The sequence below is a fragment of the Heterocephalus glaber genome, unplaced genomic scaffold (assembly GCF_053883595.1).
Source record: "Heterocephalus glaber isolate CG9 unplaced genomic scaffold, H.glaber_assembly_v1.0 deba00001072, whole genome shotgun sequence".
Classification (NCBI taxonomy): domain Eukaryota; kingdom Metazoa; phylum Chordata; class Mammalia; order Rodentia; family Bathyergidae; genus Heterocephalus; species Heterocephalus glaber.
The window spans coordinates 3,733,602-3,761,240 of record NW_028258189.1 but is presented as its reverse complement, the minus strand read 5'-3'; the positions used below and the strand labels follow the sequence as shown (position 1 = coordinate 3,761,240).

General features: G+C 39.9%; 1 protein-coding gene and 1 pseudogene across 10 annotated transcripts in view; one reads left to right on the top strand and one right to left on the bottom strand.

Moving 5' to 3' along the window:
* The window catches only part of Nlgn4x (neuroligin 4 X-linked), a 353,927-nt gene that overhangs the window by 22,377 nt on the left and 303,911 nt on the right, over nucleotides 1–27,639 (bottom strand). The window lies entirely within an intron of this gene.
* Nucleotides 24,904–26,508, top strand: LOC106007898 (eukaryotic translation initiation factor 3 subunit J-like; annotated as a pseudogene).

Genomic DNA, 27,639 nt, shown 5'->3' with positions numbered 1-27,639 from the left:
GGGTCCTGTAGCTTTCTGCCAAAACGAATCTGTGTTGAACACACTGTTTCTTCTTTCTCCTCTTTCCTTCTCTGAGCTCTTGGATGAAAGATCTAGTTGCTAATTGGGGTTCTGCAAAATAGAGGGATCTCTGTGATCCAAGTCTCTATTATATCAGAGTCCTCTCCAGCCCCTAGTAATATGCAATGGCTCCAACCTTTAAGCTGCAGGTTAATGAGCATCCCTACTTTGGGAAATCTGAGTTCTCACTGGTGCCTGTCGGATGGGTAATCGTGATGTTGAATTCCTTCCAAAGATCTCACACGTTGGCTGTAGAACCCAGGGCTTGTGTCTTTGAATTTGGAAAAAAAACAAAAAGAAAACAAAACACAACAAAAACCCGTGAATGTGATGTTGTGGGACAATGATGTCTCCATAGTTTCTGCTGTGGAATCTTCATGAACTGAGCTATTCAAAGATTTTCTTTTTTCCCCTTTGCTTTCGTTGGCAGCGCTGGGGTTCAGACTCAAGGCTGTGTGAAAGCGAGCAAGGCCAATGCTCTTCTTCCATTGAGCCTCACTCCAGCTTTCTCTCTTTCTTCACTTTTTAAAAATTTAAACCATCTACCAGGCAGAGCTCCCATCTCAGGTACTGGAGGACAGAGAACAATTTTATTTTCTTTGCAATTGTTAGCTTCTCTCAGATTCTGAGCCACACAGCACGGCGCTCGATGTGAATCAGACTTAAAATGCTGGGAGGTTGACTAACAGGGTGGGAAGTTTGGGTTAGAGGAAAGAATCACTTATTTTCCGAAGACACATAATTGTCACAAATGGGTTTGCCTGCTAAGCTGTTGCCAACTCTGTACCCCCCAGAAGCTGGATGTATCCATGTGAAATCAAGGGTATTCCAACTCACAGCAGAAAGAATGGCCAGCATCAAGAAAGCAAAACCAGCCCGATTTTCCATCAACTGGAGACTGGATAAAGAAGGTGTGTGTGTGTGTGTGTGTGTGTGTGTGTGTGTGTGTGTGTTTAGTAAAATGGAGTACTACTCAGCCATAAAGAATGAGAAACTAGAGACATTTATAGCTAAGTGGATGCACATTGAGGCCATAGTCTTAAGTGAAATAAATAGGACACACGTGTCAATACTGAATAGTTTCTCTGGTGTGAGAAACTGAAAGTGTAAATAAGAATCAAAATGTATAATAGATAATGTGAAATAGGAAGAAAAGGGGCAAAGGGGAACGGGAAGTAGGGGGTAGGGGAAAGGAAAGAAGGGAAAGGAAAAAATAAGAGAAAAAGAAAAAACGGAAACAAAGTCTTTGTAAATAGGGAAGGGTGGACGGGGTGAAGGGAGGGTAGGGGAATGGGGAAGAAAAATAAGAAGCAAGATACATCAAGTAAAGGTACAAATTCCCAATGATGAATGTCATCATATTGTATACCAAAAATGTATCAATAAACTTAATGAAATATATATAAATATATAAATATATATAAATAGAAATTCTGCTTGCCCCAGATACTCACTCCCCTTCCAGGTATCTTCCCAACAGAGTTAAAGACATCATATTGTTGCAATCCATACATGCCCATGTTTATAGCAGCACAAGTCATAATAGCTAAATTTTAGAAGTAGCCTATATGCCCATCAACAGATGAATGGATAAAGAAAAAGTGGTGTTTACGCACAGTGGAATACTACTCTGCCACGAAGAAGGATAAACTTGAGTCAATCATAGGAAAATGAATGCCTCTTGAGACCATGAGTCTGAGTGACATAAATCAGAAACACTTAACTTTAAATGCATATCCTGGATAAGCCAATAGAAGAAGCCAGATGATTGTGTGAAGACACAGATTTGAAACAGGAAAGTGTATTTTCTGCTCCAAACATGATAAGCCTTTCAGCTGATGAAATATTTGGCATTTGAGATTCACTGTCCCTGAAATGCAACTTGTAGATTTTTACCCTCCCTCCCCCCCCAATTAGACAGCAAAAGTCACAAAAATGGGCTGTTGGAGAATGGCGGGTGGACAGCTACACTGAGGCTAAGCTTCACACCAGGAGCTCTGAGGTGATAAACAGGGCCAGAAAAATGCATGCGGGAAGTGGGTTGAATTCCTGAGATTTTCTTAACGTGTATTGTAGAAGGAATTCCTCAACATGGGAACCATGATTTCCATCGCTGTGTGCATTCAGCTAGAGCTGGTGCATGTCCACGATACCCATGTATAACCGTGTGTGTGCATATGTGTGTGTGTGTGAAAGTTTACTCACACAAACATGCACAAATATGAACAACTTATGGTGTGAAGCCAAGGCAGGAATATTCCTGGAAGTCGATGATGAGCTCATTTATTGCAAGGTGAAACTCATTTTGTCACCATTTATGCTTTAATGAAATCATTCATCCAAGATGGAACCACAGAGAAGCTTTTATTTATTTGTTCATTTATTTATTTATGTTTGTTTGAAAGAGGGTCTCTCTATGTAGTTCAGGCTGGTCTTAAACTCAGTGTGAAGTTCAGGCTGACCTTGAACACTCATGAAGATCCTCCTGCCTCAGCCTCACAGTGCTGGGATGAAAGGTGTGACCGAAGGATGATTGAAAATCATCGTTTCCATTTTAAGGATTTTATTGATGGGTTTATTATTATTTTCACTTAAGAACCAAAGGAGTAATACTTCTCCCATCTTCCATCTTCTCAAGGTGTCACAGAGGTGTTGCACAAAGCCCAGCTGCCTTTCTCCGTGTCGCTGGAGTCTAGCGTGTCTCTGTGCAGCCCCGTGGCTTTCATGGTACAGGTTTCCCAGTGTCAGTCCACTTAAACTACGCTTCAGAAATCACCTGTGATTTTCATAAACTATATCAGATCCCCACACCCGCCTCTCTCGGGGGGCTAAAAACGTGTTGAAGGTGTTTTAGTTGAAATTGTATTCGCTCCAAATCTGACACTGAGGAAATACTAAAAAATATATAAAGAACAATATAAACAATATAAAGAATAATAAAAAAAAATTCTGTTTATTGTAAGATACATGTTAATATTGGAAGGGAATTAACGCAAGAGTTTCTGAGAGAGGAAATGTGGAACCAGCCTTGTAACAAATCTCTTTGGCCAACTTAAATTCTTTTTCTTTTCTTTTTGTTTCTGTTTAACTGGAGATTGAGCTCAGGACCTTTACACGGAGCTATATCTCCTTCCTTCCTTCCTTTTTTCCCTATTATAATTTGGCAAAAAGATCTCACTAAGTTACCCAGGCTGGGCTGGAGATTTTAACCCTCCTGCCTCAGTGTCTGGAGTAGCTGGGATGACAGATATGCACCATGATATTTTGCATCACTTCCTCCTAATGCTTTCAGTCCACGTTTGTTTAAATCTTGTCACTCCTGGTGTTTTTTTTGCCATAAGAGCAACGGTTCTTTTCGGAATATTGGTAAAGAAAGGAAATAAATCCCAGAACCTGAGCTAGAAGCTGTAGTTCTCCAAGACCGAGACCTGTCCACTTCAGAGCCACATCCTTTGATATGATTCCTCACAATCATATCACCTGTACAATCAGGGAGTTGCCCAATTATGAAAGGATGGATAAAAGTCCTGAACATTAACGCTGAATGCTTAGGCCAGGCAGCTTTATGTCTCTAAATATCGTCTACAAAAATCGTTGTTCTAATATACAAAAATAGCCGGCCGTGGGTCTGCAATTCACCTGGATTGTAGTTCTGAAAAGAAAACAAATTCAGCAAATTCATGCTCTATGAACAGAGGTGGTGAATGAATTCTGTGGGCACAAGATCATAAGGAATATCTGTTTGCCTCAAGAGAAGGGATCACATTGGTGAATAGTATGTATAACATGATCCTTTTTTCTTAATGTAATAAAAGAGATATGTAAGATATAAAATAAGGAAAGAAATGCAATATGGAATTATGATTACCCCTAGGTGTATGGCTAGAGAGACTTTACACTTTTGTTCTGTTTCATTTTGTTCACAATGTGTTTTTCTTTCTTCCCATTCTTTCTTTTTTCTTCCTTCTCTCTCTTCCCTTTCTTTCTCCTCTCCCTTCCTTTCTTATTCATTTCCTTTCTTCCTTCTTGTGTTTTTTTCTTAGTTGTCTCTCTTTCCTCCCTCCCTCCCTTTCTTTCTTACTCCCCCCCCCCCCACGTCTCTCTCTCTCTCTCTGGACCGTTTTACTTTTTGTTTTGTCTTTGGGTTTTTTTTCACACTGAGGGTGAAAACTAAGGCCTTATGTGTGCTATCCAGGCACTATACCACTGAACTACACCATCAGCCTTATAACTTCTTCAGCAATCAGTTTCTCTCTCTCTCTCTCTCTCTCTCCCCTCTGTGTGTGTGTGTGTGTGTGTGTGTCTGTCTGTCTGTCTCTCTTTCTCTTTCTCTCTCTCTCATGCTGTAAATACAAACTTATTCATGGGACCTCAAGGGCCATTCCACATGGCCCCACCTCAGCCTCTTAGGGCATGCACATTTTATGTTCCTTACCTTGCAAGCTTTTCACATGACTTGTTACCTCCTTCCAGAGTACACTTGGCGTGCATGTATGTGTCCACATTTCCTTATATGCATTCTGCTATACCTAGGGTCCTCTCTGCAGAGCTGCCTGAAATTTCCAAATCGGTCTTGAGACCCTCCTGTCCCTAGGCTGCACTGCGGCCCTGCAGGTGGACGCCTGAAGTTTGCTCTGTGGAAATCCCTGGACAGCTGGATGCTGCCGCTCTTCTCCTGTCCTGTATCTCAGGAGACCCTGCTCAAAAACTCTCTGCTCATCCTCATTGTCTCCACACAGTTAATGCTGTACCTGAAAGTGTATTGCACAACTTACGCCTTCACCTTAAGGCCCATTGTATGTACACGGTGTCAGACTGCTCACCTGCACTGGCTTGGCTCGAGGTATATGCCTTTGCCTCTGAATCTTTTGCCAAGCCTTGGTCATGGAATTGAAGATTTCCAACTGATGCCTTTTCCCCCATGTGAAATGGGGAGCACACAAATACTAATCTGATGGTGGAGACTGGTGGGCTAAATTGTACTGTGACACTAGAATAAACAGTGTGCTGCCTGCCGTAGGATATGCTACACATGTGGCCTAGTGGACTGCTGTCCTTGCTATCAGCAGCAATGCTGTGTGTTGGCACACATCCCTCAAATACCTGAAATAACTCCAAAGAGATAAACTGCTGCCTCATTAGTTAGGTTCTAGCCTCGTGACTATACAGGTGATGTTCAAAGATTGTAGGGTCTCTGACTGGATTTTTGAAAAATGCATTTGATGGTGTTTGTGAATATTGTTGCATGAAATTAATGCATATATAGGTATTTGGTGAATTTACTTAAGGGTTTAAAGCCTACAGGGAAAACAAAAACAAAAACAAAAACATGTCATCATTTTTATCCATAGTGTGAAATTTACATTAGCGTTTATCCAACCAGTTTTAGGAGGCATTGTTCACGGGGTAAACATGGAGGGAAAATTATAACAACTGAGTGGATTTCCATGGTTTTTAATTGTACAGATCAATTAATTTATTAATTAGTTATAATTTACTTATATAGATACTACAATTTGAATCATAAACATTCATACTGAGCTACATCCCCAGTCCTTTTTAAAGTTTTATTTTTTAATTTGTTAAAATTAGCTTTCTTTCTCTTTCTTTTCTTTCTTCTTTCTTCCTTTCTTCCTTCCTTCCTTTCTTTCTTTCTTTCATTTCATGTTCATTTATTTATGGGGGATTAACCCCAGGACTTTCACTCTAAACTACATCTTTAGACCTTTTCCTTTTTATTCTTCAGGACAGAGTTTAACTAATTTGCCCAATTTGCTCTCCAAGTTGAGATCCTCCTTCCTTAGCCTCTCAGAGTGCTGGTATTGCAAATGTGTGTCTCCAAACACAACTCATTGGCATTTTGAAAACTTACAGAAAAAAATTTTTGTATGAGCAAGTTTAAATTTTCTTCTAATAAGAATCTTTCTAAAGTGAGATAATAGAATTCATATTTTTGCTATCAGAGTAAACATATATATATACACATAGACACATATATAAAGCCTAAGATGTATCTTGCACATCAGCATCTCATTTGGGATTCTGTAAAACACATACAGAAAAATATGACTTACACAAGAATATGTAATGAATATTGAACACTTTTAATAGCTCCTTTTGAAGTGCATTCCTTCACAGTGCACTGTTTTGATTGCATATCCTGTTCTGGGCTCACCTGCAAAGTGAATGAAGTCAGACAAGGAGGTTACCTCCTAGAAGAGTATAAGAGAGGACATGTGACCTCTTTTCCAGATTTCAAAGGCTGCCCAGTTTCCTTGACTCAAGGCCATCTTTGCTATTGTCGCAGCCAGCGGCATAGCGCCCTTCTCTCTCTGACCTCTGTTTTAAGCCTGAGCTCGTGTCTGTACCCACTTTATAAGGCCATGGTCTATTACCTGGAGGCCAACCAATATGTGAAAACACTGTCCTCATCTCCTCACGTTAGTCACACTGGCAATGATTTCTCTCACCTCAAGCCTTAGTCAGGTTTCTGTTGATGGAAAAAAATTTACATATACAACTTAAAGGAGCAAGGTTTATTTTGGCTTGTAGTTTCAGAGGAGTCAGTCCATGGTGGGCTCATATTTTCAGTAACTCAGTCCATGGTTGGCTCATGGTTTCAGTGACTCAGTCCATGGTTGGCTTATGGTTTCAGAGGGTTCAGTCCATGGTTTGCTCATGGTTTCAGTGACTCAGTCCATGGTTGGCTTATGGTTTCAGAGGGTTCAGTCCATGGTTGGCTCATGGTTTCAGTGACTCAGTCCATGGTTGGCTGGTCCCAAGGAAGGAACATCAAGGTGGAAGGGAGTGCTGGAGCAAAGATGCTCAATTCATGGCAGACAGGAAGCAGAGAACAGGGGAAGAGGGCAAGAGGGAAGGGCCGGGGACCAGATATATTCCCCAAGGTTACACCCCCATGGCCCATGCAGACACACTGGAAGTGTTCTTTCCTGGTGGTCTAGGTATTTCTAAAGTCTTCAAAATGACCATCAAGATGATCCGCCCCACTGTACATGGTAGGGTGTAGACATACTGAAAGGTGTGCTATTCTGCTGATAGGTTGATGCCCTTACCAGTGAGTTGGGAAAGATTTTTATATATTCTGGATACAAGTTCTTTGCTCACTCTACTTTGTCTGCGACACTTGTGGGCATGGAAGTACTTCATGCACTGCAGTGCCCCATGGAAATTGGACTTGCAATTAACTGCTGCAGGAATTGGCTTACTCAAAGGTTTGGCTATGACTGCACCAATACACATTGTGTACAGGAAGTGGAACATCATGTTCCACCCCATACATATGTACAATCATTAGGTGTCAATTTAAAATAAAATAAGGGGAAAAAAGAAAGCCTTGCAAGGTGGAGTTTAAGTTGCCATCAGGGGCTGAGAGGGAAGCTTGGGGGAAGAGCATTTTCCCAGCATGTGCATAGGTCCTTGGTCCAATCCACAGGACTAATAAACAAACAAACAAACAAATAATTAGATAGTAAATAAATTACTAATGATATATGCTCTCTGTCTCTTTCTCCGTCTCAACTTCATTCTCGGATTATCAGCTATCTGTGTATCTTCAGCCCAACGTATGACCACAATTAAAGGAGAGAGAATAGGTTAATTTGATCAACTGCTTTTTTGTAGAAGAGATGCATGTCAAACCAGCTAAGTGTGTGTGTATGTGTTTGTATGTATACATTAAATATGTATCATTAACTGTTATGTATTAAAATCATTATGTCGGTTTACAAGATCTTCTAGTTAAATACACATAAATATATTTACATATTTATAAATGCGTCATCATTTATTTGATTTCAGCTCACAGTAGCACACAGAGCATAGACTCATTTCATAACCGTGACAAATCTCAAGGTCTCCTGACCTGACATACAAAGTTAGAAAGAGCTAAAAATAGAGACTCCGAAGAAGGCATGTTCACTGTCATTTGCAGAAATCCAGTCTTGGGACAAAAAGCTGCTTCTCACAGTCTCCTTACTAGCACTGATAACTGATGGAAAGAGAGAGAGAGACAGACAGACAGACAGACAGACAGAGAGATTGATAGACAGAGAGAGAGAGTCCAAAAGGAGAAAAACAGAGAATGGGAAAGAGAGAGAGGAATTTATTTTCATTCATTCTGAGACAGGATCTTGCTAAATTGAGCAGGCTGGGCTCGAATTTATAATCCTCCTGCCTCAGCCTACTGGAAAGCTGGGATTACAAGATTGTACCACCATGTCTGGCTAGCAGCCAGCTTCTTAAGGTTTTAATCATTATCATTTTCTGTTATTGCTTTTGTAGATTTGCATTCTGCATCAACACAAGCAAATCAACTGTGAGTCATGTTTAATTAAGGAGAAGCTAGAGACAGACGCAAGCGAGGGAGAGGAGAATAGCATTGTAATTATCTGAGGTTGATCCCAAAGGATGGAAAATCTCCCACTCTCATGAGGCCCTTCAGCCAGGAGGCCTCTCTGACTGCACCAATTTGCCAAACATGAAATCGCAGCTCATTTTCAACAGATACTGCTTCTGAAAACCAGCCTAATGTTCAGTTTCCAAGAAAGACCCTATCTTCTTTGTACTGTGAAATTCTATATTCCCACACTTCTACACGTTTCAGGGCACATCATCACATGAAACATATCTCTAATTTGCACCATATTTAAACGGAGCCTTTGCCTAACACTCAGCCTCTGTATGTAATTCAAAGTATCACTGGTAAATTTCTTTTCAAATTTTACCTTATTTTTCCTCGGTGCAGCTCAATGAGAGCTGCCTGTCTGTTATTGATCTTTTGTGCATCCTGGCTTAAATCCGTGGACGACTTATGATTTCAAAACATTGGATCACTGCATACAGTTAATTATTAACCAATTAATTTGCAAACAGCTAATAGCCATACAAGTCATTTTATTGCTGACCTTTTTGTTCCCAAACTACCTGCCAGATAGGTAAGTAGTTGTTTTCTACTCTCTGTGTCCATCCTAAATACCTGGGAATCTTTTAAGAAATACTATTGCATCTCATAATTAGGTATTTGGGAGGAAGGATACAGGCACATGGATTAAACATAAGCAAGAATATACATATAGGGGCACAGATATGTCTGGTAATTACAAATAAAAGGCAAACTTTGAGACTTACTCTTGAAAAGAGAAGGCAAATATAAACAACGGCTACATCTTTTCTATAGTAAAATTTTCTTATTAACGAGATCTTTGATTTCTTCTGAAAAAAGATCAAGTAAATTGTCTTTCTGGGCACTGCTTCTCAAATTTTTTCTCAGGTACAAGCCTCACCAGGAGGGCTTGGAAAACAGAATTCTTTGCATCTCCTACCTCAGATTTCAGAATCAGGAAGGTCTCTCTCTCTCTCTCTCTCTCTCTCTCTCTCTCTCTCCTGGACTTAGGATCTACAAATCTGCATCTCTAATAAGCTGTTGGTGAGTGAAAAAAAAAAGACCTGAAATTCCACAGTTAAGACTTCTGAATCATGACCTATTTTTCTCTTTCTTCTGTTTGTTTCCTGTCAACTAGTATTTTGTTCCGAGAGTTGAAGAGATTCATTTTTCTCACTGGGGCAAGAATTTGCAACTAAGAAGTATTTTATATTTCACATTGAAGCTCACTCAGAGCCACATGGTAACCAGTGATTTTATTGCTAATTCTTCTAAATGATTGATTATTGAACTCAGATGCACCATAATCCCACTTTTAAAAAAATCACCTTATATTATTCCAACTGATGTTTTACGAATCGTTGGTGATGATGTCTCAAGGATGTTACTTCATTTGTATGCCTAAGTTCATCATTTCTTGATATCTTTGTTCCTTCTGTATGTATTAACTCAAAGTCTACTCTCCATCAGCAAATTCTTAGTTACTCTGAAATTTAGTGTGTGCAGGGAAAGTGTGGGGAAAAGTGTGATTGCTTCATTTAACAATATTTAGAAGAATGAGGGCATATCCTGGCCGTAGTTTAGATCTCCAATGTCTTTCAAAAGTCTCATGGTGATAGGATCGTGGGAGTTATGGGATCTTGCGGGCTTTGTACTGATCCATGGACTCATCCACTGATGAGTTAAGAGCCGAATATACCGTAGGAGGTGGGGCCTGGGTGGAGGAGGTCACTGGGGTGTAAACTGGAAGGGTGAGTTCTTGTCTCCAGCTCCTCTCTTCTCTCTGTTTCCTGGACACCATGATGTAAGCAATTTTTCTCCCCCATGCCCATCCACCATGACGTTCCTGCCTTGGAGCAGCCAACCATGGACTGAACCCTCTGAGACCACTGGGGCAGCCGACCATGGACTGAACCCACTCCTCTCCTCCTTTAAGTTGGTGGTGTTGCAGATTTTGTTCCAGTGAAGGCAATGGGGCTAAGACAGTCCTCATCATAGGATGAATATTTACATTTTTTTGAGTGTCCTGATCAATACATGCACTTTATGTATTTATCATTTTCTGTTATTTATGCATCCCATTCTTCCAGATGTTCAAACTGTACCATTGTAATAACTCAAAATTTCTTCCAAGGGGAGTTTTGCTCTGTGTTCTCCTACTTTCCTTCTTTTATACCTATAGATACACATAAATGTGTGATGAGTCAACAAACTATTACCAGTATCTCCTTTTGTTAGAACTTTCTTCTTCATGATTTTTGACATTTTAAATTCAAAGTGATGAACATTCCAATTTCAGCCACCAGACACCTAGAGAAGCTAAAATGATTCAGTATGGAAAGGAACAAAGATGTCATCTGTAATAGAATACAGACATGAAGCTCATGCCAAAGTGTTTTATGATATTGATATAGCTTCAGGAAGAAACAAAAGCACAGTAACAGGTTAATTCTGGCATCTGTACAGCCAACTTTTGATTCATTATCTTTTTGGTAGCAAATACAAGAAAGTACTGGCAGAAAACCGTAGGTATCAATATACACCATGTGCAGAGATTTGAAGTAAAAATCATTAAGACATAAGTTTGGTGCTTCACTGAATGCAAATGTCTGTACCTTGTATGTATTCCTAGCAGATGGAAGGCATAAAAGAATCAATATTCTGCTTGTCTACCTCCTCATAAAAGTACCAGGGGAATGGAAAAGGAGGTAAAAGCAAATGGACATTAATTCTTGCAGCATTAAAAGGAAGGCTTCAATATGGTATTGCATTCAGCAGGATTCTGCATATTCATTATGACACACACCTCCTAATTTCTCCACCATCAACTCAGAAAAAATTCCACCTCCTGTCTTTAGGGTTTTGATGTGGATCCTACTTCTAACTCCCTTCATGCTTGGTTACTATTTTTTGCCCAATTTAGATGTCTTATTCTCACCTAACACTTGGTGGATCCAACATGAAGCTCAACATCTTTATCCCCTTCCAACTGCTCTTCCTTTCTCATTACCTGTATCAGACACACAAATTCAGCTATGCAGGTTGAAACTATGAGATTCATACTTGAAGCCTGGCCTCTCTTTTGAGAGTCCCAGAGAAATGTAAGGCAAACATGCATAAAGCCTTCATGTGCTTTTACTTACTTGGCTTTCATCCCTGATCTTTAGAGGTTGCTGAGTGAAACAGTCAAATATTAGACTTGCCCTGTCTCCTGGAATATCATAAATGTCTCTCACATCTGTTCATTTTGACATAATTATTATAGGCAGCTAAGTCAGGTAGAAATATTATGGGCAGTCAGACAGGGCTAGGGCCTCAAAGAAGTTAGTACAAAAGATGAGAACACATTACCAGTGTGGCTGAAGGTGCATCTATGGAAGCCAGCCTCAAGATAAAGTGGAATGACCAGGCCTACATGCCTCCCCAAGGATAAGCCATAAATGAAAGATTATAATTGGTATTACATGGTTTAATAAAGTCTAGATAGACATCAGTCACCCCAGTGGGTGACCAAGACCTCCTGATCCATTGCTTCCCCTAAAGGCCCTTGTTCTTTCCATGTACCCTTGCTATGTGACCTGCTTCCTCATTGGATCAATATTACCTAAGTGGCTATACTTGGAATCTTTTTGGTTGATCATTCATTTTGCATCTACCTTGTGATTTTGCTCTATAAATCTTCCATTAAAAAGTGGGCTGTTTCACAACCCACTTTCAGGTCTTCTCTCTGTCTCTCTGTCTCTCTGTCTCTCTGTCTCTCTGTCTCTCTCTCTCTCTCTCTCTCTCTCTCTCAATTGTTTCTACTCTTAACCTCTGTTGTTCCTTGGAATTCACTCTTTGATTTTGGACAGCGCCAGCTCAGCATACCTGACATCTACCTACCTGAATGGGGGGAAACCAGTGTTCAGTTAGCATTTTGGGTACAGTGACTTTTCCTCTTTATTTCTTTTATTTTTATTCTTTTATTATTACTATTACTTTTAAATTTTTATTTTTGCAGTTCTGGGGATGAAAGTCAGATGTGCTTTTAATTTTCTTAAAATAGAGTCTCCCTAAGTAGCCCGGGCTGCCTTGAACTTATGATCTTCCTGCTTCAGCCTCCCTAGCAGCAGTATGTATCATGGTGCCCAGTAAATTTGACCTTTTTTATTTTTTATGATGTATTTGTTTATTTTTGGTGCCAAGGATCAAACTCAGGACCTTGCACTTGCAAGCCAGGCGTGGCACCACTGAGCTACATTCCCAGCCCTGAATTTTACCTTCTGAGTGGGTTATCAGATCTACTCAGTCTTAAAAAATCTTTTACTTATTTATTATGAGTAGCACACATATGCAGTATATGACGTTCACATTCATAGTGTGGAGTTGGTCCACGTGCGTGACACATCTTTATTCCTTTATCATCTCCTTCCCTTCCCCTCTTGGTCCCCTTGCCACTTGAGAAAGATCTGTCTCCCTACTTCCTATTATCTCTCTTTCATTTTGCTCTTAGTTATATTTTGAGTTTCTCATACAACCATGATATTTAAGCTTTTGTACCTGTTTTACTTCATTTGGCATTAGGATCTCCATGTGCATCCTTTTCCTACAGATGACTCCAGTTCATCCTTTTTTTGGCAGACTAATATTCCATTGTGTGTGAACACCTTCACCTCAGGAGCAAAGAGCTTTCTGTGCTTTTAAAACCTTGCTGCCTGGTTATAAACTTTCCACAGCAACAAGAATTACACAAAATGATTCATTCCAGAGCCAGGTGTGGTGGCACACGCCTGTAATCCGAGTACTCGGGAGGCTCAAGCAGGAAGATCGCTGCAGGTTCAAGGCAATCCTGAGCTATGTCCTGAGAGCCCATCTCAAAAACAAAACAAAAGATCCATATTCATGAATCCCTTTAGAAGATATTTCTCAAATCATTCAATGGACTCTATTTCCATCGACTACAGAAGATAGCTGCATAAGCCTGGCTGGGCACCTGTGAGCAAAGACAAGGAATTACATTCTATGCTCAAGGAGGAAGTGGGAAGCCCTACTTTCAAGCAGTCACTGGATGTGACATTTGTGTGAGGTTTATGGGCATGAAATGTGGGAAGACCTTATTTGTTATGAAGAAAGCCTCATGAACTTTATCTAGATGGAAGAAGAGAAAGGATGAGCCTCAAATAGAATTATCGCCCTTCCAATGGCTGCATCTCCTCCTTCGTAGTTTTTCCTTGACTGAGCCCTAGGTCTATTGTCCTAAAGCTCTCTCCTGATTGTTAAATGTTGCTAAACACCCAGTTCAACCATCATGAATCACGACATGCAGTCATTGAATAAAACATCCCTGCACTGTAGTCCCAGACCACAAAGTGTTATACTTTTTATTCTATCACACTGGATAAAAATAACATAGTTCTATAAATAATGGTCAAATAATAGTTCTATAAAAGATGGATTCCTCCAATGAGTGTTTTCAGGGAGAATCATGCAGTGGGGCTTTTCACAAACTTCTGCTTATATATTCAGCAGGTAATCAAAAAATATATATCAAGGGATCCCAACACACACACACACACAGGCACACACACACACACACACAAGCCTCTTGTGTTAGCTGTCATTGTGAGTCATTAAATATTTTGGTATGAGTAGCTGAGTTATGATATGCTATGATATCTTAGTATGGTAGCAGGCACAAACAGAGCATTTGGAAAATGTCCATGGAACACGTCTAGGTTTCTTTTCAGGAGCAGATGAAAGCCATCTAGACAGCTTCTGACAAGTGGGGGAAGAATAAATACATATTTTCCATTTCTGGGTAATCTTAATAGTGTTTGGTGCATAGAGATAGAAACCTACTTGTGCAGATGCCAGAGGCTGTAAACTCTGCAGAGGCTGGAAGAGGCGACATTTTGCTATTCACTCTCTTCTAGTTTTTCTCCTCCTCCAAAGTCAATCACTGTATCTTCTATTCTTCTCCCCACAAGACGCTGAACTCTTGAGCGCAGCCAGATGGAGAGAAGTCCATCCACACTGGCCAGTTAGTTAAAAACTGAAAGTTCCGGGAGGTGTTTATGGGCATTCATGGGCTTTCTCTGTTTCACCACTTGACTCCCAAGAATGAGGCAAAGCAAGCTCACAGGCTACCACTTCTCAAACTGGCTTCTCTTCTTGATTTTAAAGACTTTAGAATTTCGAAGAAGAAGTTCTTCATTACAGGGTTTTCTAGTACACCAGAGTACTCAAAAGGTCTCTGCTTTTTGTGGTGCTGGCGATGAAACCCAGGGTTTTGTGAAAGATAAACATGTACTATGCCAATGAGCTAGCTAGATATCCAGTCCTTACCAATGGATTTCTTAAGACATTACAGGGATCTGAACCCAGAGCCTTGCACTTGCTAGGCAAGTATTCTTCCACTAAGTTATAGTCCAAGCCCATTTTGTTTTGAGATAGGGTCTTGAACTTATGATCTTCCTGCATCTGCATCCTGAGTAGCTGGGAGTACAGCTCCTAGGGGTGGCTGCCAATTACTTCTTGTGTTAACTTCATAAAAAAGCACACAGATACTTGGGTTTGGCTTTAGATGATATCAAATTCATAACTGAAAAGGACAATGATGGTTATGTGTATTACCTTATAAAAACAGGAGTGCAAAAGCCAAAATGCATTCCAAAATATAACCATCCATGAGGGTCCTCCCTTAGGACCTCAGCACCTCCCAGAGCCTGCAGTCCTGACACCAGCACTTTGGGGTGAGGATTCAGTGTAGAGATTTTGGGGAGACCCACATAGTTTCAGATCATAGCATGTGAAAAGGAAAACACTCCAATAAGATACTTGCCCTGAACACTTCTAGCTCAAGACACTCAAAAATACCTACAGCAATGTTGGCAGTATTACATGCAGACTAGATAATTGAACAACTGTCATTAGAAGTTGGAGAACAAGATTTGATTGAGAAATGACCTTGTCAAGTGCGAATACCATAAACACAGAAAGATAAAATATAATGAGTAAACTGAAAATATTAGACCAAACTTTGCCAAAAGAAAAAAATAATAATCTATTGCTTAAGTACGAGGAACCAAACTTACATAATCTTATCATATTGTGGGACAGAAAGAAACCACCATTTGTAGGGAATGGATGCATTTCTAGAACATAATGTTAACTGAAATAAATCAGACACACAAGGTTCAATATTGCACAGCTTCTTTTATACAGGAAACGCAATGTACAAATAAAGAGCAAAGTAAAAGAGGACAGGAAGTAGGGAGACAGATCTTTCTCAAAGGGGAAGGGGACTGAGAGATGCAGGGAGAGGAGAGGAAAGAAAAAGGAAGTAAAATGTGTTCTGTGCACATGTCACCTTCCACAGTGAATGTAAACCTTCCCGGGACACTGACAAAAATTAAAGAATTGAAACTTTTAATTGATGCTGTTGAGTCAGAAGCTAATGAGAAGTAGTGGATTTAAAAATCTGGGGTGTAATGTTTAAATACTGCACTGTTTCTCTGGTGTGAGAAATCAAAGGTGGAAATATGGACCAAAATGGATAACAGATATTGGGAAGTGGGAAGAAAGTTCTTAAATGGGAAGGGGAACAAGGGAGGAAGGAGGAAGGAAGGAAGGGACAAGAAAAAAGTGAAAATAGAAGGAAAAAATGGAAGCAGAACTTCTGTACCTAGGGAGGGGAGGGGACTTGAGGAGGGGGAAAATAAAATAAAATTTATTTTAAAAATAAATAAATCTTTAAAAAAATCTGGGGTGTAACGTGGCTCAGTGCTAGGGTGTGCCAAACATGTGTGAGGCTCTGGATGAAAACCCCAACACTAAAACAACAGAGAAATCGATAAAGAATAAAAAGAAAAATCTGTAGATTCAGCCCCATAATCGCCAGAAAGAAATACAACCCTGCCAACCTCCTGACTTCAATGATCCTAGGAGGAAAGCCAGGTTAAGACTCACCAGGCCAGAGTTCCTGATCTGCAAAACCTTGAGCCAGGCAACAGTGGTTCTCTTAAGCTGCTAAGTTTGTCAACATAATTTTTAGGATAGCATTGGAAAATTAATCCGTACAGTACTGACAGAGTACATAAGACATGGCCAACAGATATTTACAAGCATAATGTTGAACACATGCCCTTTTGTATGTGTAACATGTGAAGTTAATATCAGATGATCTCCCCAAATTAAAGAGGAAATAAATGATGTTAGCAAGTACATTAGAAAAATCATTAGGCTGAGACAGTATCACTTTGAAAGAATGAATCATTTTTTGAATATAAATTCTCCCAGAATGTAGAGAGAAATGTTCTCTTACTCACTGTGTGGAGCTAATATTAGTTGGCATTAAAACCAGGAAAGATCAGCATGCTTAAGGAAAATTACACCCTATCTGATTTTGCAGAGATATGCAAAAGAAAAAAAAACATAAAGAATCTATAATTAACAATAAATACAATGTAGTAAAGGTTATATTTATCTATCACATAGTTTCACATTGGAAAGCACCACTGTATAATTCAGTTCATGGACAAATTAAACCATTAATGATGTGAAAAGATGAGAGAGGAGAATGTGATTTAAGATTTTGTGCTATTAGCATAAGAGAGATTTATATCTCTTAATCTGAAAATGGTAATTCACTCATATTACAAAGCAAATATTATAGACAATTTTTTTTTTTGGTACCAGGGATTGAACTCAGGTCCTTGTGCTTGTGCGGCAGGGAGCGAAACCACTGAGCTAAATCCCTGGCCAGCAGACAGTGTTAAAGTCTGAGAACTTTCGTTTCTAAAAAGATGACCAGTGAAAGGTGCTTAGTTTCATTTCTATTTGAATTGTATTTGCTCCAGCGATGTCCACGAAAGAGCAATGCAAAAATCCCATCCTATTCTTGGTGTATAAATGTAGCTAAGCTTCACAGATTTTGGACCTTAGGGTGTATTTCCAAATATGTACATAAGGCACAAAACGAGGTCTACTTACAGGTAAAGAAACTTCAGCATTTTTTTTCAACAAGAGCCATGTACAAAATGTGCATCATAGTACAGTTTCAAAAATGTTAAATGTAAGGGGCCAGGGATTTAGCTCAGTAGTGCTGCCGCCTGCCTCGCAAGCTCAAGGTCCTGAGTTTGATCCCTGGGACCAAAAAAATAAAAGGTAAATTTAGACCAAATTTCCAACTTCAGAGAGGGTTAAATATTCTGTACCATTGTAACACATGGGGTGCTTTGTATCATACAACAATAATCATCTCAAGCATAGTTGTGGTTGAACATTACAAATATACTACTTAATAAAAAATCATCAGGCAATAAGGCTGGTACACCTGAAATGCCCGCACTGTGGGGAGAGTGAGTCAGGAAGATTTTAAAACTTCGAGTCCAAACTGGGCAACTTTGCTAGACCCTAAGATGAAAATAGAGTGATCTTATTTATAAGACATCAATAGCAGACTCCACTTAAATTATTATTAGGGGTATGCTGGTAGAGACAACTTTGTAGACATAACACTGAGTAAAATAAGGAAATAATGAGCATGATTAAAAGGGGTTATATCTTTTGGGTGGGTTGAAAGGAATTAAATTGATAAAAGGAAGAAGGGATGATCCAAAACTCTTCACAGTACTCTAATTTCAATCTGGGTCATATACCGAAAACTATTCACTTCATCCTTCATGTACACAAACCAAACATTCTCTGTAAAATTTGTCTAGGGAAGCTGGATGTTAGACTGCGTAAAGCAGGTAGACATATAAAAAAAAAAAAACAAATATATCCTTTCAGTAGCTTTAGGGCAAATCCAGCAGTTTAAAAATGCTCATGATCCACTCTCTTAAATTTTCTAGGCTCCAGAATTCATGTTTGTGGTCTAGTCTCAAACAATCATTTAACATATTTGCCCATCTGGAAGGAAGAAAATGCTATGTGCTACGTGCTTTTATGTTTCCTTGCCATGTGCCAGATGTGAGTTTATATTCAAGACAGCAAGTTAATCAGTTAATCAAGTCTCAATATGTATTGAGGCATTTATTAAAATCTTTTTTAAAACTAATGTTTTCCCGTTCTCCCTTGTGGTGTCCGGAGAAAATATTATGACTTATGATACTCTTCACTTGGTGGTTTCCACACATGAATCGACTGCTTAAATGTGATTCTTTTTTTTCTTAAATTATTTTATCGGTACATTTTAGGTATACAATACAGGTACATTCATCATTGGGTGCTTGTACCTGTACATTTTGTATCTTGGTTCTTATTTTTCGCCCGTTCCCTGTGCTCCCATTCTTGAGCAAGTCCTGGGCCATCTCTCCCATGGATTCCAGCTGTGTTACTGGAATCAGCAGACAGCAGTTACTCAAATGCTAACCACAGCTCAGCAACACCATGGAGATCCGAAAGGGGATCCCCATGTATTCAAAGTGATTTCAGTAGGCGTTCGGCCTGTTGTTTCAACACAGAAAAGCAAAATTCATGTTAGTGAAAGATGTGCATTTCAGGGAATTCTTTGTTAAGTCACGAGCAGCAAAGGGCATAATTCCAACTCAGGAGAGATCATAAATTTACTCTAGAAAATCTGTGGCAAATACAGAGGAGAAAAAGCTGGAAGAAAATTTCCAGTATTAGAACCCCGAAGATATGTTCAATCTGGAATACTGAACTTCCCATCAAGGTGATGAAATGCTCCCAGGTTCTATCCTGAAATCATCCATTAAATCTACTAAACACACACACACACACACACACACACACACACGTATTTCTGAATTGGGATGTAGCTGATAGTTTCAGGATAGTACTCAAAGTAGACACCAAAAATAACCCTGTTTTGAAATAAACATGGTATGTAATAACAAGGTCAAAGGAAGCCCCAGCGATGTGCTTTTTGGAATTTGGAGAATTGATTGAGAAAGGGTGTGGATTCCTATGGGCAGTGAGGTTTGGATTTAAACTCACATAGTTTATCTATACGCACTAGGAGAATGACCGTTTCAATGGTGAGGTCTTCTGGAAGTCCTGCTAGACGTTGGATAGAGACTGGACAATTATTTCTGGTCCATGGTATCTGAGGGTGTTGGATGGAGTGGATTTTCAGGGACATAGAAGCTCCCAGTGACCTCTGGACAATGGTAGCATACAAGTGGAAACATCGTAGGTTGAAGTCCTGTGTATTTCACCTGAACGTCTGCATGCCCTGATGCCAAGGATGGGTGCATATTTCAAAACTTTCTTTTCAGGCACACCAGTTTTCCTCCAGAAAATGCAATTGAACGTTTGTCCAATTCTGCCTGATCTGTAGCACTTACAGAAAGAAAGAAGGTCACCCTGACCTTGACCTTGCGGATGACCTTGGAGTGCGTGTATTTCCGTGTTCAGGGTAGGGCTACATTTCCGGAGTTCAGGTGTGTGACTAGGGAGTGATGTTAAATTGAAACGTGGGTTACAATTCAGGTCTTAAAGCAATTGAGTGCGCGTGTGGAGTCTGGCATCAGTTTGGGTTCCATCCAGAAGAGTCCAGGGGTGAAACATGGAGGGTTAAAGGTCAAGGGTCAAGGGTTAGGATAGGTCACAGGTAGAGATTCAGGGTCAAGTTCGACTTTGCCTTCTAGCTCTGGGTGGTGAACGTAGATTTCCAATTCGACGTCGGGTGAGAGTACAAGATCAGTGTTACTACCTTAGTGTTACAGACACTAGTTAAATATGGGGATCAGGTTCAGACAGTTTTCAAGAGAGTTTTTTTTTCAGGGAGGGCCTAGGTTTTCAGAGCTGTCACTGTCAAAGTCTTGGGTAAAATGCCTTAAAGGGGGATGTTGTGTAAAATTCAAGGGTGCTCATGCATACCCAGATACACTTTTTCTGTAGGTAAAATTTCTGAACTTACTGGGAGTTTGTATGCATTTGTGATCTCAGGTACTAGAGATCACAATACCCATAGTCCATCAGGTAAGCTGAACCAGTTTTTAAGTTTTTAAAATATTCTTTGCCCAGTAATTTTTGTGCTCAAAATACGTACTTTTCTTTAACCCCCTCAACTATTTTACACCTCTTACCTTTTCATATTTGTAGTTTGTAAAAAAAAAAAAAAATGCAAGCGGTATTAAGCTTTTCATTTTCCATGTAGTATTATCATTGTTTCTGTTGTTGTTACTGTTTTGGAACAGGGTCTCACTAACTTGCTAAATTGCCCAGGCTGGGCTCCAACTTGCAGTCCTTATGCCTCTGCCTCCAAAAATCTTCAGATGACAAGCTTGGGCCACCACACCTGGCTTCCATGCACCTTTCTGATTATAATTTTCAATCAAAATGATGAAAGGAATAAAGGTCCCCTGCAGTGTTTTGAGTTTGTGGTTATATTCCAGAATTAAAATATGATGTCAAAACCCAACACAAGTCAGGGAGAAATACCTAAACTAAATTGGTTTACTTGGCAATATTCCCTTTCCAGGATGTGGTACATCTACAGGGTGCCTGGTTTATGGCTACTCTGAGGCTCTTTTCTGCTTGAATGTTATTTTTTTTAAGTCTTTACTGGAGTTAAATTTCTTCCCCCGGTAAGATGGCATCAATATACTGAGAGAGCCCAAAATCTCTAAAAAAGGAGCAAGGAAAAACAGAAAAATAGAAAATGGCATTTGATCATTTGCAAGACCTCATCCTAGCAACCTAGAAGACTTCAGAGGGAAAGATTACAGTGTTGCAACTTTCAATGTCCTGAGACACATTCTATCCCACACATATCCTGTGCTAGGAGTCTCATTTCATTGAAGAAAAAAACGCAAGTAAACCTTCAATTCTGTTAGGAAAATAGGACACACATTTCTTGGATTCAATCAATACCTCTAACTGTATACTTATTTTTCTACGTAGGATAGAGGCAGATTTAAAAGTTGCTTTCCTATCTTCTGCTCACATTTTTATTAAACTCTCTATTATAGCTTAATTCTTAATCGAACTCTGATGTAACCGAGAATTTGCGAGGTTGAAAGAGATGGGGTCAGACATTGCCTTCCAATTTCTCTTCCATTTAGTGTGTTAAAGGTAGCTAATTTTGTTGCCTTCAGTATAATCGTGCAAGAGCTATTGGAGTCCTAATAAAAATAGAGAAAAATGGTGGAGTCATAGCGTTATGAGGATTGAATACTTCAAGGGGTTTCCATTAATACTGACTATACAAAAAGTAATACATAAAACATAATGGCACCACTTGGTTCTATTTGTTAGAAAAAAAATTTTTTTTTTTTTTTAAAGCTGAGCAAATTTGGATCTACATCCAGCAATTAGTTTAAAAGACTTTTTTCCTCATCACTCTATTATAAGCTCTCGTAGCACTGGAGAAATTTTTAAAGCATAAGGAAAATGAATAATAAATCACAAAAGCCTGGTTATTGCTCGAAATTTCTGCCTTGGAAGATTCGAGTCAATGGAGAAAAAACTACAGATAAACTGGTACTAGCTTGGATATTATGTAAACTTGTGTGTGTGCACGTGTGTGTGTGTGTATGAAAGAGAGAGAGAATCATTACAGATCACATTTTGTTCAAAGCAATATTTCCTATGAAATTATTGCTATCAAAATGAGCAGAAGGAAAAACTCAAATAAGCAAAATAATACAAAGAAAAGCAAATACTCATTACCTTCTTTAGGTCAGTGAGTTTGATTGTAATGTAATTTTCTTATAGCCGTTTAACTTTGGGAATAGAAAATGGGGGTGGGGAATCATAACTTTCTTCCTAAGAACTCAAGACTTCCAAATAACAAAATTATCTCTGAAGGTGTTCCCTTGTTTTTTCCTGTGATTGCAAAGTGATTAAAAATGCAAGTTTTGCCAAGTGGTTGATTTGTGATAATGTATCTGCCTTTGGCTCATTGCTTATATTGATGAAGGGAAGAAGTTAACCTATGATTATGCAAAAGAGCAGACAATATAAAATTGGAGTTCCATGGGCCAGGGATTTAGCTCAGTGGTTCTGCTGCCCTGCCTTGCAAGTGCAAGGACATGAGTTTGATCCCCAGTAGAAAAACAAAACAAAGAAACTGGGACTAATATGTTTAAAAAAAAAAAAAAAAGATTGGCGTTCCACAACAGCCACTCACCGAGTCCTTTGTTAAGGTGAGACAAAAACCACTTCTTGTATTGGTCAGCTGTCCTACTGCTGGGCTAAAATCTCTGGCATTCACAACTTAAAAGAGGGGAGGTTTAATTCAGCTCATGGTTTTAGAGTGGTCAGTCCATGGTTGGCTGGATCCAAGGCAGAAACATTACGGTGGAAGGGCACGCTGGAAGAAAGCAGCTCACTTTCTAGTGGCCAGAAGGCAGGTCATGGGAAAGGACACAGGGTACAGAAACAAGCCCCCAAAGGCCATATTTATCTCCCCTAACCAGTGCTCCCTCCCTTCTGCACACTGAGCTATCAATTCATCACTGGATTAACTTACTGATGAGTATGGCAGCTGCAAGTTCTCTCTGTCCAGGAGTTTCTTCACCCAGGCCAGTTGATAATTAAGATTCAATGGGGGCTGGGGATTTAGCTGAGTGGCACTGCACCTGCATTGCAAGCAAGCACAAGGTCCTGACTTTGATCCCCCGTACCAAAAAAAGAAAAAAAAGTAAAAGATTCAGTGGCATGCATGGGAATTAGAAAGATTAAAATAACAGCCGCTATATGGGACCAGAACAGGTCAATTTCTGGATGTGGAATTATAAAACAAAACAGAGGAGTCCTGTGTAAATGACAGAGTTGTGATAAAAAGATTTCCATGCATTACTGTTTTAAATCAAAAGGACAAACAATTCAGGGCAATGGATAGTCACATCAGAGAGGAAGGAGTATTGACTTAATTGTCACTGACTGCCTACAGGGGCATGGGGTGATCTTTAATTAGACTGGAACATGACATGAATATCATAGTAATATTTCCATATTCGGGGTTCTCCCTGGGAAAGCCACTAGGTAAGTCAACTGTTCAGCTAGTATTGTAGTTGCCAGAGGACGGTTTTGAAGAATCCTTCACTCAAACTTAGTATTTTTCATGGAGGGAAATTTTGGAGGTACCATTCTAAAGATGGGCTCATGAATTTTATTCCATCTTTCCTTCCTTCTTTCTTCTGTCTTTTTTCCTCTCTCTTTCTTTCAGTCCTCTTCATGTCTCCCTAAGCCACTATTTCTTCTTGTGAATTTTTTACACTGGAAATGAAAGCCATGCAGATTGGCAGATGGTCATGATTATTTAGAGCTTGGATGGTTGCATCAATGGGGTAGTGTCTTCTAATCTAGTGTTGCCTCCTGCACTTCCATGTACTGACAGTCCAACTTGGCCTAAAATATGAACTGAAATACCCTATAGAAAAGCATTCCTACATTAGTCAGCTTTCCTGTTGTTGAGACAAATACCTGACACCCCAAACATAAGGGAGAGGGGTTTATTTGGCTCATACTTTCAGGAGATTCAGCCAACAGGTGGCTGAATATAAGGTAAGAACATCGTGGAGGAAGGGAATGGAGGAACAAAGATGCTTAGTTCATAGTGGGTAGGAAACAGCATGCGGAGAACCAGAGAGTGGAAGGGGTCAGGGAAGATATATAGTTCCCAAGGACTGGGAGTCATCCAGAGAGACCCAGAAGTGTGTTTCACTAATCCCCCAAGCAGATGCCAACCCAATCAAGGTGATGCCATTAAACTTAACCATCACAATTCCTAAGTTTTAAAGTGTTTGATATCCTCAGTAGCTGGATGAAGTCTTTTGCCATATTTTGTTTGTCACTGCGAAGAGGTGAATCATCTCTTTGTTCCATGTAGGTCCACAGTGTACACTGCCACCTGTTAGTCACTCAGTAGCCATCTGTGTTGTAAGAGAGACTGTTGTTTTATTGGAGTGCTGCCGTCAAGTGGGAAATTCTGCCACAGCCTCATAGAAAATCAGATAGCTGTCACTTTTCTGTCACTGAGATGCAACACCTGAAAACCACAAACAGAAGGAGCGGAAGTTTTATTCTGCCTCGTGGTTTCAGAGTGCTCAGTTCATGGTCAGCTCTCCAGTGGTCTCAGGGGTTCAGTCCATGGTTGGCTGCTCCAGTGGTCTCAGAGGATTCAATCCATGGGTGGCTGCTCTAATGGTCTTGGAGGGTTCAGTCCATGGTCAGTTGCTCCAATGGTCTCGGAAGGTTCAGTCCATGGTCAGCTACTCCAAGGCAGGAACATCATGGCAGACAGGTGTGGGAGAGGAGAGAGGCTTCCATACTCTAAACACATGAAACTATGGGAGATGTTTTAGGTCTAAACTATTACAGGTCTCAAAATATGTATCACTCCCCTTCAGTGGTTTCAATTATCCTCTAAGCATCTTGGAGTCTCCAAATGGATCTGGGAGTTTTCTGTATGAGCACATGATGGAATATCTGAATACAACCTATAGTAACTGAGGTAGGCAGGGAAGCTTTGGGAGGAAAATATGAACATGGACACCACCATCAAACTTAAAGTTGGTAATTGCACAATTCCTTGCCCTCACAGTTGATGAAAACAACACAGGAATTGAGCAAAGAGGCTTTCTGCTTTGATGGCAGCCATAGGGGACCTAAAATCCTCAATCTTAAATGAGCAAGGAGAGCTCACATCATCAGTGCCAGTATTTCTGCTTCCTTATAATGCAAAGCGTTGCCGTGTCTAATCTAGATGAGAAGGCCTTCTTCACAACCACAAAACTCACAACCAGTAGTATTGTACAACCTCAAAACCACGCCTGCATTGGCCTCATTCAGGGAGGCTGAAGCAGGAGGATCTCAGGTTTGAGTCCAGCCTGGCCAAATTAGGGAGTTAGCAAGAGTTTATTTAAAGATAAAAGTAAAAAAGGACTGGGGGTATAGCTCAGTGCAAAGGATCTGGTTTCAATCACCAGGGCTCCAAAAGCAAAATATAAACCAAAACAAAACCCTGGGAAGCTTTCCCTCTTTGGCTGTGTATCAGAGGCTGCAGTGTGTTCCACTTTGGTACCTGATCGCTACTAAAAGCACAAAGCCAGAGGGCATACAAATGTGGGACATTTGGGAAAATACCGAAAGTGTGCATTGTCCCATATTTGAGGAATTCTCAGGTCTAAAAGAGGAAATCAGCCAAAAGGAAAATCCTACAGAGTTACTTTTTCGTATTATTTTTTAGTAGTTGAGGAAGGAGTATTTTACTGAAAAGGAAGAGCAAACAGAGTGGAAAGAACAGTCAAGGCAGAGCCAGAAGATGGCACGTGCATCGGAATCCAGTTCTGTCGGATAACGGCTAGCAAAGACTGTCGGGTGGAATCACCTCCACCGCGCTGACTCCTCGCTGCGCTGGCCTCTCGGACTCGGCCGCGGGCGACTCCGACTCCTGGACTCAGACCCCCCGGTGTGGAAGGGGGCGGGCAGCGGTACCGCCAGAGGGGACCGCTGGGAAGGCAAGGACGAAGACCAGGATGATGATGAAGATGACAGAAAAGAGGAAGCAGAAGTAAAAGCAGAAATACACATTTCAGAAAAGAAAAAAATAGCAGAGAAGATAAAAGAGAAAGAACGGCAACAGAAGAAAAGGCAAGAAGAACTGAAAAAGAGGTTAGAAGAACCTGAAGAACCTAAAGTGCTGACACTGGAAGAACAATTAGCAGATAAACTGTGGCTAAAGAAATTGCAGGAAGAGTCAGACCTTGAATTACCAAAAGAAACTTTTGGTGTTAATGATACAGTTTATGGGATTGATGCTGTGAATCCATCTTCAAGAGATGATTTCACAGAGTTTGGAAAATTACTAAAAGATAAAATTACACAATATGAAAAGTCACTGTATTATGCCAGTTCTTTGGAAGCCTTAGATCGAGATGTGTGTATTTCATTGGAAATTGATGGCTTGAAAAAGATTACCAATTCATTGACTGTGCTTTGCAGTGAAAAACAGAAGCAAGAAAAGCAAAGCCAAAAAGAAGAAGAAAGGTGTGGTTCCTGGAGGGGAATTAAAGGCCACCATGAAAGACGATCTGGCAGATTATGGTGGTTATGATGGAGGATATGAACAAGACTATGAAGACTTCATGTGACATTTTATATTCTGGTGTCTTCTTTCTGTTGCGCACAATCCCTTCAACACGTAGCACAACTTCCTTTCCTTTCAGTTCTGCCAAATGCTACCATCAGAAGTGCAGTATCTTTTGTGCGGGTTACTCAACCCCTTGACACTTAGGTGCTAAGTGCAAATGAGGGAACTTGGATCTTGCTGTCAAGGGGTTAAAATCAGGAACCTCAATTGCTACTAAATCATAGTTTAAAAACAGATCTAATAATGTTGTCATTGTTGCTATATGATTCCCTAGCAGCAGTCACTAAATTGGAAACAAAGGTTGCAACGTGACCAAAAATTTATGTAGTATTTACCAGCACCATTCAGTAATACAACCTTAACCATACCTCTTTGAACTACTTCATAACTTGCAGCAAGGGCATGTGGTGTGCACCTAGTATTAAAATTGCTTTGTCTTAAAATTGAGCATGAGGATATTAAAAATCCATTGTGAAGAAGAAAAAAAAAGACTGTCAGGGGTTCCTGAAAACAGTCTGAGGCTTTTTGTGCTCACAGAAAATGTAACTGGAATGAGGTGTGGGGATGCATGCTTGAAGTCTCAGCACTCTGGGAGGCTGAAGAGGGAGGATGCCAAGTCTGTTTCCAGGCTGAGCAATCTAGACAGACTCTTTCTCAAAATAAAAACATAAATGAAAAGAAAGAGAGACAGAAAAATAAAAATAGGCTGGAGATGTAGATCAGTGTGAAGGCACTGATTTTATTCTTCAGTAACGCAAGTAACAAGGACAGTGATAGGAATGATGATAATAAATATAAATGAAGACAAATGAGAAATATAAGACAAAGGAAGCCAAGATGAGAAAAATGAAGGTATACAGGTTCCCACTCTAACCAAGACTTTGAGAATAGTATTTGTTGAAAGGAAATTAAAAAGAAGCATCATAGTATTTTAAAAGGATGGAAGTATTTTGTTGTAGAAGTATCTGGGGGAAGAAAAGATTATTTCTACTGTCTAGCATGTAAAAGTCACAGTAAGTAATGATATATGGCAAGAAAAAGAAAAATATATAAGTGTATAAAAATCATAGAAATTCTCCAAGAAGATGTGTGTAGAACTACAGGTTGTAGAACGAAAAGATTGGTTAAATAT